Here is a 12,034-nt window from a genome sequence, read left to right as displayed (position 1 = left end):
CAGTTGAAGTTACGCCATATGAACAGTAAAAAAAGATGTAAATTTTATTTCCATCAGATGTCAAATCAAACTCATTTAGAATTAACAATGCTATTTATATTGTTTAAATGCTAAACTATAAAATAAGAATTTTATTTTTTTTTTTTTTGTAACTTTCTTCCAATTCATAAGTTTTTATACAGTTACTATTTTAAATGATGTGATGTGTTACACATTTTAGATAAGTTTCCTTAAAGCTGCTGTAACTTTTTAAATAAATATTTTTTATATATTTGTTGAAAATGTAACTATGTCATGACAGTATAATAGGAGACAGATGATTTGTTAAAAAATAAACAAAAGAACTGAGCTCCTATGCGTTATTGCAGCGCTATTTAGAAACAATCAATCAGGAGGGTCTAAGACCCTCGTCCTGACTCTGATTTCTGACTGGGAGCTGTGCATTCCTTCAAGTGGTAGCACTGGGAGAAGTTGGAGGAGCTCGATATTTTTTTTTATGAAAGTAAAATTTTAAATGAATGTTTTAGTTATTTACTGCAAATATATATTTTTTTCTTTGCTTCTTTTAGTAGAACTATGTGTACTGTGTTCTATCCTCTGAACCCTTTAGTGAAGTGTTTTGGTTTTTGTATTTCCGTATCTTAGGACAAAAGATGAAATTTAGCTCTTAAGCTAATTCCTTCATATTTACACTGCCATGAATTGAACTAATGTTGATTAATGTGTGCTATTCTAGTCAAATAAATTAAATTTAAGTTCTTAAAATAACTTACTGGAAGTTTGTACAATTCACCCTGACTGAACTGGTGCAACTGAATCAGGTTTATATGTTTTCTAGCTCAGACACATTTTCAAATTATTTAAGGGACTGTGAAGAGAGCTTTGTGTCTATTTCAAAATATTAGCTACATTATAGCTAGTTTGGTAATATGCACATATTTGTGCCCAAGCTTTAACTTTCTGGTTGATGTCTTGAGATATTGTTTCAATAAGTTCCTTGTAACGTTCTTTCCTAAGTATCCCATTTTGTTAAGTGCACCAATCCCTTCTGCAGCAAAACATAACTCTTTCCATCCTGAACGGTATGATGTCTAGACAATCCTACTCTGTTTATTGTTCCCTGGAATAATGTGACATCTTAAAGCATGAACACACAAGAGCTATGGATGAGTCAGACTTGTCATTGATGTGAATTAATCAGAAGCTTACAAAGCATTGACATATTTATCTGAGCTTTCCAAAGTTCCTTAAAATCTTAGTGGACATAAACCTAATCTTTTAAATGACATAAAGAAAATACCGTAGTTAGTAATTCTTAGCCAAGGTTCTGACATTTAGCAAATATAAGGAACTTTGGCCAGATTAACTATTATTAGCTTAAAGAAGGCAGTAATGATGATACCAAAAAAATATTCACGTGAAGGAACAGATGATTTTCAGCTTGTGCAGGCAGAAACATTCAGACTGCTGGAGAAAAGGACTTTTGATCTTTTTGTCTCTGTCTCAAAATGAACAGCCCTTGATTTTAGAAATCTTAGTGTTAAGGTATGTATCTAAATGGTTGCTGATTCTGAAATGCTATGCTGAAATGCTATAAAGACAGTTAAGATATTAAGTTATTAGCCTTTGTTTTAAAACAAAAAAAATAACCAAAGGCTTCAGGGCTTTCATGGAAATCTTCAGGGAAACTTTTAGTTACCAGTAATCTTCCCACACTTTGGAAATTGTGACATGTAATTAAATTATAAACTTCAACCAATCATACAGTGACAATTTCTTTTCTATGTACTTCTTTTAATAACATAGAGATGTCCCAAGGATTCCTGCAGTTCTAGAGTTTTGCAATGCATCAGCTTGGAAGCGTTTTTATATTTTCTGGTGTCGCAGCGGAATAAAAAGTTTGAGAAGCGCTGCCCTGCGTCATTGTTGCCCAAACTGGCAGCAGCCTCCTCAAATGGACCCGCTGCCCCCTCCTCCTCTTCTTCTCAGCTCGCTTCAGTTCACTCTGAGTGTATGAATGGCCGTCACACAGAGTGGGCCACTGGATTAAACATTACCTGAGCCAAGAGAGCTGCCATGAAGCAAAGCCCCGGACTCGCTCACATTGTATTCCCTCCTGACCTTCAGCTGGGTTTAATTGAATCCACTCTCAGTCAATGAGTAGTGGAATCGAAGCAGTCCTAATATCTTACTCGTGTCTGTCCTTGAGTCATGGGGTGCTCAGCTGCTGCCTGCTGCATATTGTTACTTCACCATCAAATAGGAAAAGCAGATGTTTTGATTTCTCTGATTCAGGCTGGTGGCCCAAAACCAACAGGCGGGCCTGGATTCCTTCTTTCTGGCGTATTTCTTTGGCTGTCTAGAGATGGAGCTGAAGGAGCTCTCTCTTCTCCACGTGTCGTTCCTATCATCAGCTCCTTACTGAAAGAGCGGTGAAAATAAATTCCTGGTGGGGTTTGCTGCTATCTTATCAGATCAGTGTTTGGAGAAGGGAAGCCACTTCAGAGAGCTGAGGTGTGCTTTCCCTGAATCTCAGCCTGAATTTTTCCCCAGACTCGCATTGACTCTGACGGCACACGCTGCATCACAGTTTAAAGACTGATTGGCTGAGACTCAGATGCACATTCAGCAGTGAATCCGAGATTTGTTTGATGATTTAACTGTGGTTAAAGGTTGATCTGGGGGCAAACTGGCAAGACTCTCAGCTGACTTGGGCTAAACGTAAAATAGATTTCCTGATTGATTTCTTTGAGAGATTGAACAGAAATCTCTGTTCAATCTCTCAAAAAAGGCAGGCAGAAAAGACAGACTTTTCTTCCTGCCTGGTTGAAAAGTCAGTGTGAACTATTTACAAAGAATGCAAAGATATAGAAGTGACTTGACAAGTATCGCTTGGCATCACATGCAGCGTATGTTATTTACATGTGATTTGTATCCGGATACATAACACTGCAAACATTGAATCAGTCCACTCTGTGAGAAGACAAATGCAAATAATTTGTACCGAAATGCAAAACATGTAAATGTCTGTCGCGGCGTAGCACAAAGCCAAAGAATAACAAAATAAGTATAAAAGAGTAGGGAACTTTTCTATAGTTTGATTTGGTCCTACATCTAAGAGGTACACTAAAAGCATATAAAGCAGTGCACACTCATTGTGAATACTGTCAGGACTGTGCATCTAATATGAAAGAAAGCAACATCATAAAGGGCTGCCTTTAGTTTTTTCTTTACACGAGGGAGGACTTTGTACTTCAAGACTTTTCTGAGCGTTTTACAGTTTAACTGTGCAAAAGTGTTATGATGCAACATTTTTAAAATGTCCCTTAAAATAGGAATATTGTCTAAAATGTTGAAACTAAATGTCAAAGTTAAAAAAAGAAGATATTTGGCTGCCTTGTTGGTTTACTGACTAACCTTTATATACCTTTTACTTGCTGAACTCAAGAAGTAGTTCACTGCAAAATGTCTCCTTTTGAACACAGACCCTCAACTGACGTCTTTCTATCTGTTCAACACATTGTAACAATATTCAGTTTTTCTCCCCCTTTAATTTTATTGGGACTTCATGTGATAGACCAAAGCAGGATTAGTGTGAATTGGAGTTTGGTTTGCAGTTGACCCAGGTGCAGATATCTTTGTTGAGGTGAATATTTAATAAAGTGAAAACCGAAGACAAACTTATTTATAGAGAAGACATGTGATGGCCAGAGAATAAAAAAAAATCCAACAGACAGAACTGAAGTAGGCAACAGAATGATCCAACAGGGAATGACTGAAGGTGAGTGGCTTAAATAGTGGGGAGCTTGATTACTGAACAAAGAAAAAGTGGCTGATTGAACAGAGTGCAGCTGGAGGAGAGACCAGGCTGACAGACTGAGTGGAGAGAGATGCAGGAGAAGACCAGGGAAGGGAATAATAATAATAAAAACCTAAACTAAATACAAAATCATAATTAACAAGAGTGATATCTAGCCACAAGTAACTGAATAGTAGTTACAGGAGACTGATTTAAAATAAAGCAGGGATGGTAGAAACAGAAAACTAATAATTAAGTCGGGGCACATATAAAGAAATCCAAATGCAAATAGTGGGAACACCAAACAACCCAGGATCGTGACAGCTGCAGGCTTGTATTCAGAGCTACATTGAAATGGTTTTCATCAATGCAAATTTTTAAATTACAATTGCCCAATCAAAGACCGAAATCTAATTGAATAATTTGTGGTAAGACTTGAAAATTGCTGTAACAGAGGCTCTTTGTCAATTCTGATTGAGATTAAGCTGTTTTAAGAAGAAAACTCTGCACAAAGGTGGACATAATTGTGTAAAACATACCCCAAAAATTTAACTGCAAGTGCAGTGAAAGGTTCTTTTAGAAAGTAAAGACTTGGGAGTGAAACTGCTTACATGCAACATTAGATTTTATTTTTTAAGGTTTTATTTGTATAACTTTTGAAAACAATTAAAAGATTAATTTTCAGTAAATGTGTTTGTTACTTTTGTCAGTTTTGAGTTATTTCAGTAACCATTGTGGTCCACAATGCAAAAATACCCCTCCCCTCCACATCCTCTAAGTAATAAAACATATACCTCTAAATCTAGAGTAATATAAATAAATTTGCACAGTGGTGAGGTGCAAACAGCATCTGTTTATGGAAATGTACAGGAAATGTCAGTTGGTTTGCATTTTAATACCTTAAGCCCAACAACTTTTCAGCCACATTTGGACATTAATACATATTTATAGACATATCTGTTATAGATTGCAGACTTCTCAGCCTTACGTCTTTAAACCTGAAATATTACATGTATAGATTATAATTGTCTTCTGCATGTATTTAAAAAAAAATAAATAAAAAAAACCTCTCCGAAACCCATTAAGCCTTTAATTGTAATTACAAAATTTCAGCGCAGCCTGGTTTGGTTAAGGTAAGTAGATTTTATTTTACATTCAGCCTGTGTTTTAATCAGGGATCGACAAAAATTCTGGGCTTAGTTAGAAAATAAATTCTCTAATAACAGCCAGAAAAAAAATACATTTTGAATCTCTTCAACATAACCACAGCAGTGGTGTTGTTGTTACTGTCGCTTCTGACTGGACTTGTCAGCCTGCTAACCACGTCCATGGAGGAGAAGCTTGTTTATTCCTGTGGCACTGACATATAATAACACTTTAGATGCCTTCACCACATAATGGGGTCTTGAGAAGTCATGCTGCTTATATTATGTTTTCCTGTGTTTTCTAGATTGACAGCTCAAGCATGAAGAGGTGATGGAGTTCAGCAACATTTCTTCTTGGTGGGGATACTCACTGACTCTCTCACATGAGCACTCCTTGGAAACTTCAGAAATAATAAGGTACATTTAGACCAGAAAAAAAAAAAAAAACATCGTTTGAAACCTTTTGAATAAAAACACACTATTTCTTATGAAAACTGCTACGAATCAGGACAGTTTTAGTCCTTATTTCAGCTCCTATTTCAAGGTACTCTATATGAACAAGCATTACCAGTGACCTTGTGTACAATGATAATCAGTACCTGAGTTTACACAGATTGGTCAAGAAAAGGACGGCAGCCCTTTGGAACTGCCATTAAAAAGGGTAATGAACTGAAACTAAGATCCAGGCTCTGCTGAACCTTATGAAATGAAGCAAACACAACTCAAAAGTGACTTTATGCCACTCGCTTGCATGCTGTTACATCACTTCAGAGTTCTTCTTGGTGGTGCAAATGCAAGAACAAAAAGGCCTTAATCTTATATAGTTCTTGGGAAAGTTCCCCATAGATTTGTCACCATTAATTAGACTCCAGAACTGTTTTGCTTGCAGGTGTTTGTGTTTAATCTTTTAAGAGTATAATAACGCTATCTAAACATGCCTTCACTCTCCTTAGTATCACTTTTTAAAATTTTTTTTTTTAAATCAAACATCTCTGTTTTTATTTCAGTACTAGTGAAAAAAATCAAAAGAAGCTCACTTTTCCTCCTCACTTTTGACATTAGTCTTTTTTCCTATAGGTAAAATTTATCTGAGTACATGGTGAAGCACTTTGAAGCTGTTCCTGCAGGTCAGAGCTGCTCATCCTCATTTCCCATCCTGCAGGATGAAGGAGCTGGTGCTGATTAAACTGGAAGTGACTTCCTGGAGGTCCTTATGCTGTTCACATCCTCACGTCTTTCAGTGAAAAATGAATGGTCTCTCTCTTAAAAACTGGTGAGGTATTCTTTGACCTCCATGTCTCTAGCTCTTACTGTGTGTGTGCATGAGTGAGTGTGGCTATATTTCAATGCAGTGACATTGAGGAGCAATATAAAGCAGAAAAAAGGAAGAAGCAGATCATTAACTGGTGGGCTTTCTGCCACTGCTGCATTACCAGCTCTTCAATCTCAAGGTAGGGTCTCAAGCCAAGGATAAAGGTTCACTCGCAGGCTGATGACAATAAATGTCAGTGTCACCAAAAAGCTTGGTGTAGGTCATTGTAGGTCATGCTATGTGAGGAGTTTTGAGGTAGACTATATATGGAGGAGTGAAGAGGGATACCTTTCAAACCAGACTCGGCATGCGAAGTTATTAGGTGCTGTTATAAACAAAGTTACATTTTGTCATGGCCTGATTTGTAAAACGTACATTGAACTGTACAAATCCTGTATCTGTCTGGTTCCAGATTATAGAGCAGAAATCTGGGATTTGATTTTTTTATTTTCTTTATTTAACCAGGTAAACCCCGTTGAGATCTAGATCTCATTTTCAAGAGGGACCTGGGCAGAAGTCTGCAATACACAGCAACTTGGTTACAGAAAAAACAAAAAAAAAAACCAGGTTACCATCAAGAAGGTTCAGTGCAACATACAAACACTCCCAAACTGTCCTTATATGGAGATATGGAATGAGATTGGGAACCGTGGGAAATTAGATATACTGGAGATATGGTTAGACTGTGGAACAGGTTTATCAGTGTGGCATAGACAAATAGATAAATAATTGGATAGATTAACAAAACACATTTTCGGCTGAGACTTGTCCAACTGAAATACTTGCGCTAGACAGATTCAGAGGATATTTGAAGAGGCTTTCAGTTCATTTACAGAAATAAGTTGAGATCTAACATTGAACAAATTAAATGGCTCTACTGTGAAGATTATAAATATAAATGGGGTAGTGGCATTTTACATGAGCCAGAATTACAAACCTATTGTTTGTGGTCCAGATCTTTATGTGACATGGAGCTTAACTAAAAACTAGAGGTCTAGTTTTTAGACCTCTACTGTCAAGTTCTTTCTTTAACTTGTGCAGCTTCCCCACTTGAGAAGGGATGGATGAATTGATGCAGACTCTAATCAGCAGGGTTTTACTCAAAGGACCAAGCAGTTCTCTTCATTTCATTCTCCATTTATTTAATGTGTATCAGAACATGTTGACCTTTGGTCCAGAAGCAGGTAAAAACCTTTCAACAAACCCAAAAGAAGAAAAATAAATAATTACTTATCTGTATATACGTTTACATAAACTTATATACAGATCTTAGATCTTAGATCTGGTACTTTGCCTCTAGCATTAGAAACTGGACGATTTCTCTCAGTCCAAGAGGAAGGTCAGAAATTTTTTTATGAAAATTGAAAATTAAATGTGCTTTTTGTTTTATTGTCATTTGTTTGCTATTCTCAGAAATTCATTGTTGGTAAAGCCCTTGATGTTAACCCACATTTCCTTTTGTATGGATGATGAATATAAATTACAGTATTTATTTAAGAGTTATGTGTTTCTATTAGCTCAGTATGTTTCAAAACCTTGTTATCTTCAAAAGAGGACACTTTATATTTTAAGTCTCTGTCATTATATTTGAATATGTTTGTATGTCTCCAAAAGCCAATCAGGGCAGGGCATCTTTTATAGTGTACGGCACAAAAGAAACAAACTATTACTCTGCAATTTGTGGGCTAAGGTCAGCTACAGGTGACTGTGCCTGGTAGCCGATCATGGCCATAATCATCAGTTTGTGCTGTCGTAATTTGTATAAAAACATATTTTCATAGGTCGCGATCTATTTTATTCAAAAAATTTTTGATGGGCACCAAATTTGTTTCATTTTGTAAATGAGGGGTAACTGGTTGACCTTTACCCTCTGGAAACTTTTATTAATATCTTTAAAATGATAGTGGCACAAACAGTAATTTTTGCTGCACAAGCGTTTAAAGAAGTTGGTGGGGGGCAACTTCACTCAGGGCAATAAAGCTAATGCTGCATCTGCTCTTCTATGCCTTTGGATTTACTGATAACCTCTCTCCTACGAGGGATGGACACCTCGTGGCTGCAGTGACTAAGAGGAGGGCAAATGGTGGATACACTGAAGGTTTTTTTTTTTTTTTTTTATCTCACAGCAGGTTAAGAGGTAAAGCTTTGGAGTGAGATTTAAAATGATGAACTCAGCATTCTGGGAGGATAAGGTGTGACTGCTTTTTGAGCTCAGTGTTGTACAGTCATCAAGAGTAGTAAGTACCAGAACCTCTCTGAGTACGTCCAGATCTCCTGGCTTTCTGTCTTCTCCTCGCTATCCACGACAAACCCGCTAGACGCCTCTGATCTCTGTTTTGGTCCAATCATCAAAAACCTGAAGTATTTGAGCCCGACTTTAGCCTTGCAAAATAAAAAGATAAGAGGAGAAAAATAACTGTGACAGAAAGTACACATGCCGTCCCTGTCCCCTGTTTTTAAAATGCATTAGAGCACAAACTGTAGCCATATGCCAGTGCAGCAGACAGGATGCAGGCTAGCTATTGGGCCAACATCTTTTTCTGAGTTTTATTTCATATGATTGGTTTATAAAACTTGCTACATTCTGCCAAGATGTAAGCCTAGTTTAATCTCCTTGGAGCTGAGTATCGTGCTGCTGCTAAGACATCGATTGTACCAACTTCTTAATTGATACCACTGGTGGACCTCCTGCCAGGGGGGAATGTGGCTTCTTGTAGTGTGTGTGCGTGCTTTATGCCGTGTTAAAGACTTGCAGTGAATTCCCTGGTGACCTGGATGAAAACACAGCGTTTGCTTATCTTCATCGAATTCCAATCTTGAAAATACATGTGCACAGCAGTCAGGGGGCTTATCCAACATCGTTAGGGGGCTCCAGACAGTGTTCCAGGACATGCCAATCAACACGGCACCCTGACATGATAACTTGGCATGAGAGACGCTGCAACTGCCATCATTAATTCCTCCAAACTCATGCACACACATACTGCACCCATATGGACATATGTCAGGCTTCTTCCTCCTGTAATCAAGTCCTGAGGCTCCAATTATAAAAAAGAATTATTCATTCGGAGATTTTCACCATATTTATTATCTCACTGAATTCCATACACCAGGTCCGTTGCTAAAACTATATTCTTTGATGAATAATGGTTGTTGTTTGAAACGTTTCACTGTTCCTAAATGTCATCATTAATCTGGATAAGAAGAAATGTTGCCAGCTCATTTCTAAAGTGGAGAGAGTAATTGTGGTTTTGTCTCGTAAGAGCTTGTGTTTGAGAAAAAGATCCAAATCTCTGTTATAGCTTGCCTTATTCCTTTGTGTATCAGGGGTGTATAAAATGCAAAGGGGGGGAGGAACGGATTTTTATGAGCACTGGAGGCAGCCGAAAAGCGAGCATGTATATAAAGGCGCTCAGAGCTGGGATGATCAGAGGGTGTGAGCCCAACACATTCATCAGGACTCTCTCCACGGGGATGGGGCCCAAGCACCACGGACAGGAATAAAAATTCTGTGGGCCGAACAGAAATGAAATAATTTATTCCTGGAATGGAGTGAAGGGGGGCTGGAGACAGTGGAGGGAAGGGCAAGGGAATGGATCAAGGTTGCGTACAGTGTGGCCCTGCACTTTTTCATATTCCACGCCACACCTTGGGAGGAAATTCAATTGCCGCTCTCCCTTCCTTTTTTTTTCTTGCGCAAGGAAGTGAGAAAAAAAGGGGAAAAAAATATAGTCAGTCCCTAAATTCAAAGTGAATGCAAGGGGGATGAGTTTACAGTTCAAAGAAGATAAATATATGTTTTGAAAGATCAGTTGGTTCTCTGAGGCACTTCCTTTAGGACTTGAGGAACCAACAACTAACAATAATAAACCTCTAAGACATTTGAATTCTACAAAAATTAAGGATGCACAATGAAACAACATAGTGTTTCCTTTTTCAGTTTGATATTGATGAAGAATATTGATTCCTCAGATGCTGGTACATTAAACAGCACCTGTTTCATCTCTTGACAGCGAAGCAGCAGGGAGACTGGCCTCAGATAGACAGTGCAACACTTTGGTCAGCATAAATGTCCATCTCCCAGCCTGAATTCAGCCTTCATGGTCACCAACAGTGGCTGGTTGCTGTTGTCCCACTTCACCTAATTATTTCTAATTTTATTTAAGACTTTTATCCAGTTCAGTGCCTCTCATATTAACCAGATCTTGTTTATTTTGAACTAAAATCGAAGAATTATGCTTCAACTTGCATGTTGATAATGTTATCACTGAGCTTTTTAAATCTGGGCTTTGCTTATTTGCATCTGTTTAATTCTCTCTTGTAAAACAAATTTTTAACAGATTACTTTCATACAGCCAAATTGGAAAAAAACATATTCTCATTCACATTTTTGAATTTTACTGGAAACGAGGATGAACTCAGTGTGTTTATTAAGACTGTTTTTAATTGCAGCCACCTGCGGGGTTCCTCTGAAAAAATCCTGGTTCATTTTTAACATAATGACATGGACATAAACTTCACTAAAGTAACTGAGCTGCAGACACGCATAGAGCGTTATTGTTGGAAAGAAACAGGAGGAAGTTGATATTTTTCAAAATAAAAATAATCTACAAATTGAAGTATAAATCAGAACTTTGACAGATAATGTGGCTCATGAGCCTCACACTAGCCACTCCTGCCCTGGCTAATGTCCCCCAGATTACCAAGGCTTCCAATGTAGTCGCCAAGCTCTTGGCTGTAAGGAAAGATATTAGAAATCTTCTCTGAAAAAAAAAGTTTTTTTTTTCTTTACTGTCATTCACTTTTTAAGAAAACAATATCAGGAAGAGCTGCGCTCAGCTAAAGTTGACATAAAAGAACCCAGTACTATTAAGTCCGCAAGGTTAACACCACTCATGAGTGCATTCAAATGAACATGCATAGCCCTGGCATTTAGTTTGTTTCCTTCCTTAAGGTCAGCTATAAGATGTGTCCAGCCTCCCTCTCACTACATTTCATACCTTCCCACTTGGCTGGCCAGGCCGCTACCTCAGATGTTGACCTTGTAGGGCTAAAAGGATTCCTCAAATGACTCCTTTTTTCTACAGCTGCAAACTTGCTCCACTAAATGAAGTATTCAAAGACCACATAGGGCAGTGAACCATCAAATGATATTGGAGCATATTGTCAGAAAAGAGAGGATGTCATTATTTAACAGGATGGTAGAAGATAAGGTCTGTGACAATATTTTTTTTGTATAATACTTTTACAATATTATAGAAAAGCAGCCTATTTGCATACATAATATTACCTACTCCAGATTCCCCCCAGTGGCCTGGAGCACTTTGATTCTGTAGAGCAAGTTCGCAGCATTTCATCCTTCCTGCCGTTTCTGCTATTTGCAACATTTTCCCATTTGTTTCTATTTCCCGTGATTGCAGCATTTTTCTGTTTCATTTGTTTTTTTTGTGTTTTGGAGTCTGCAAACTCCAAAACAATTATTTGTTGCACTTTGCACCTGTTTGGTGCATGCTTGTACCTGTCGGCCACTGTAGCTGGAGGAAGATTGACGATAAGAGAAAAATTAGTGACGTTTCTCTATCAAACAAAAGAGAAGTGAACCCACCTTACCTGTCAAATATTTGGTGCAAAAAGAAAATTCAAACTGGAATACAGATATGTTTGAGTTAGGAAAATGTCTAATGAGAGCCTGTATTAATGCACCCAAAAGATTTAATAATCTGATGGCTCGTCAGTGCACAGATTTTTAATAATCTCAGGGAGATGACTGACAAGTTC

At 37.6% G+C, this 12,034-nt stretch overlaps 1 protein-coding gene across 5 annotated transcripts in view; it reads left to right on the top strand.

The window, feature by feature from the left end:
• The window catches only part of LOC122830522 (glutamate receptor ionotropic, NMDA 2D), a 109,895-nt gene that overhangs the window by 14,262 nt on the left and 83,599 nt on the right, over positions 1-12,034 (top strand). For 4 of the 5 annotated variants that reach the window (XM_044115880.1, XM_044115883.1, XM_044115884.1 and 1 more), the window contains exon 2: positions 5,250-5,361. The gene's annotated coding sequence lies outside the window, so the exon portion shown is untranslated. The remainder of the gene's footprint in view (positions 1-5,249; positions 5,362-12,034) is intronic. The other variant, XM_044115885.1, reaches the window with a different exon arrangement.

Source organism: Gambusia affinis, linkage group LG05 (genome assembly GCF_019740435.1).
Source record: "Gambusia affinis linkage group LG05, SWU_Gaff_1.0, whole genome shotgun sequence".
Lineage (NCBI taxonomy): Eukaryota > Metazoa > Chordata > Actinopteri > Cyprinodontiformes > Poeciliidae > Gambusia > Gambusia affinis.
Note: the sequence above shows the minus strand (reverse complement) of the source record. Positions and strands in the feature narration are given on the sequence as shown.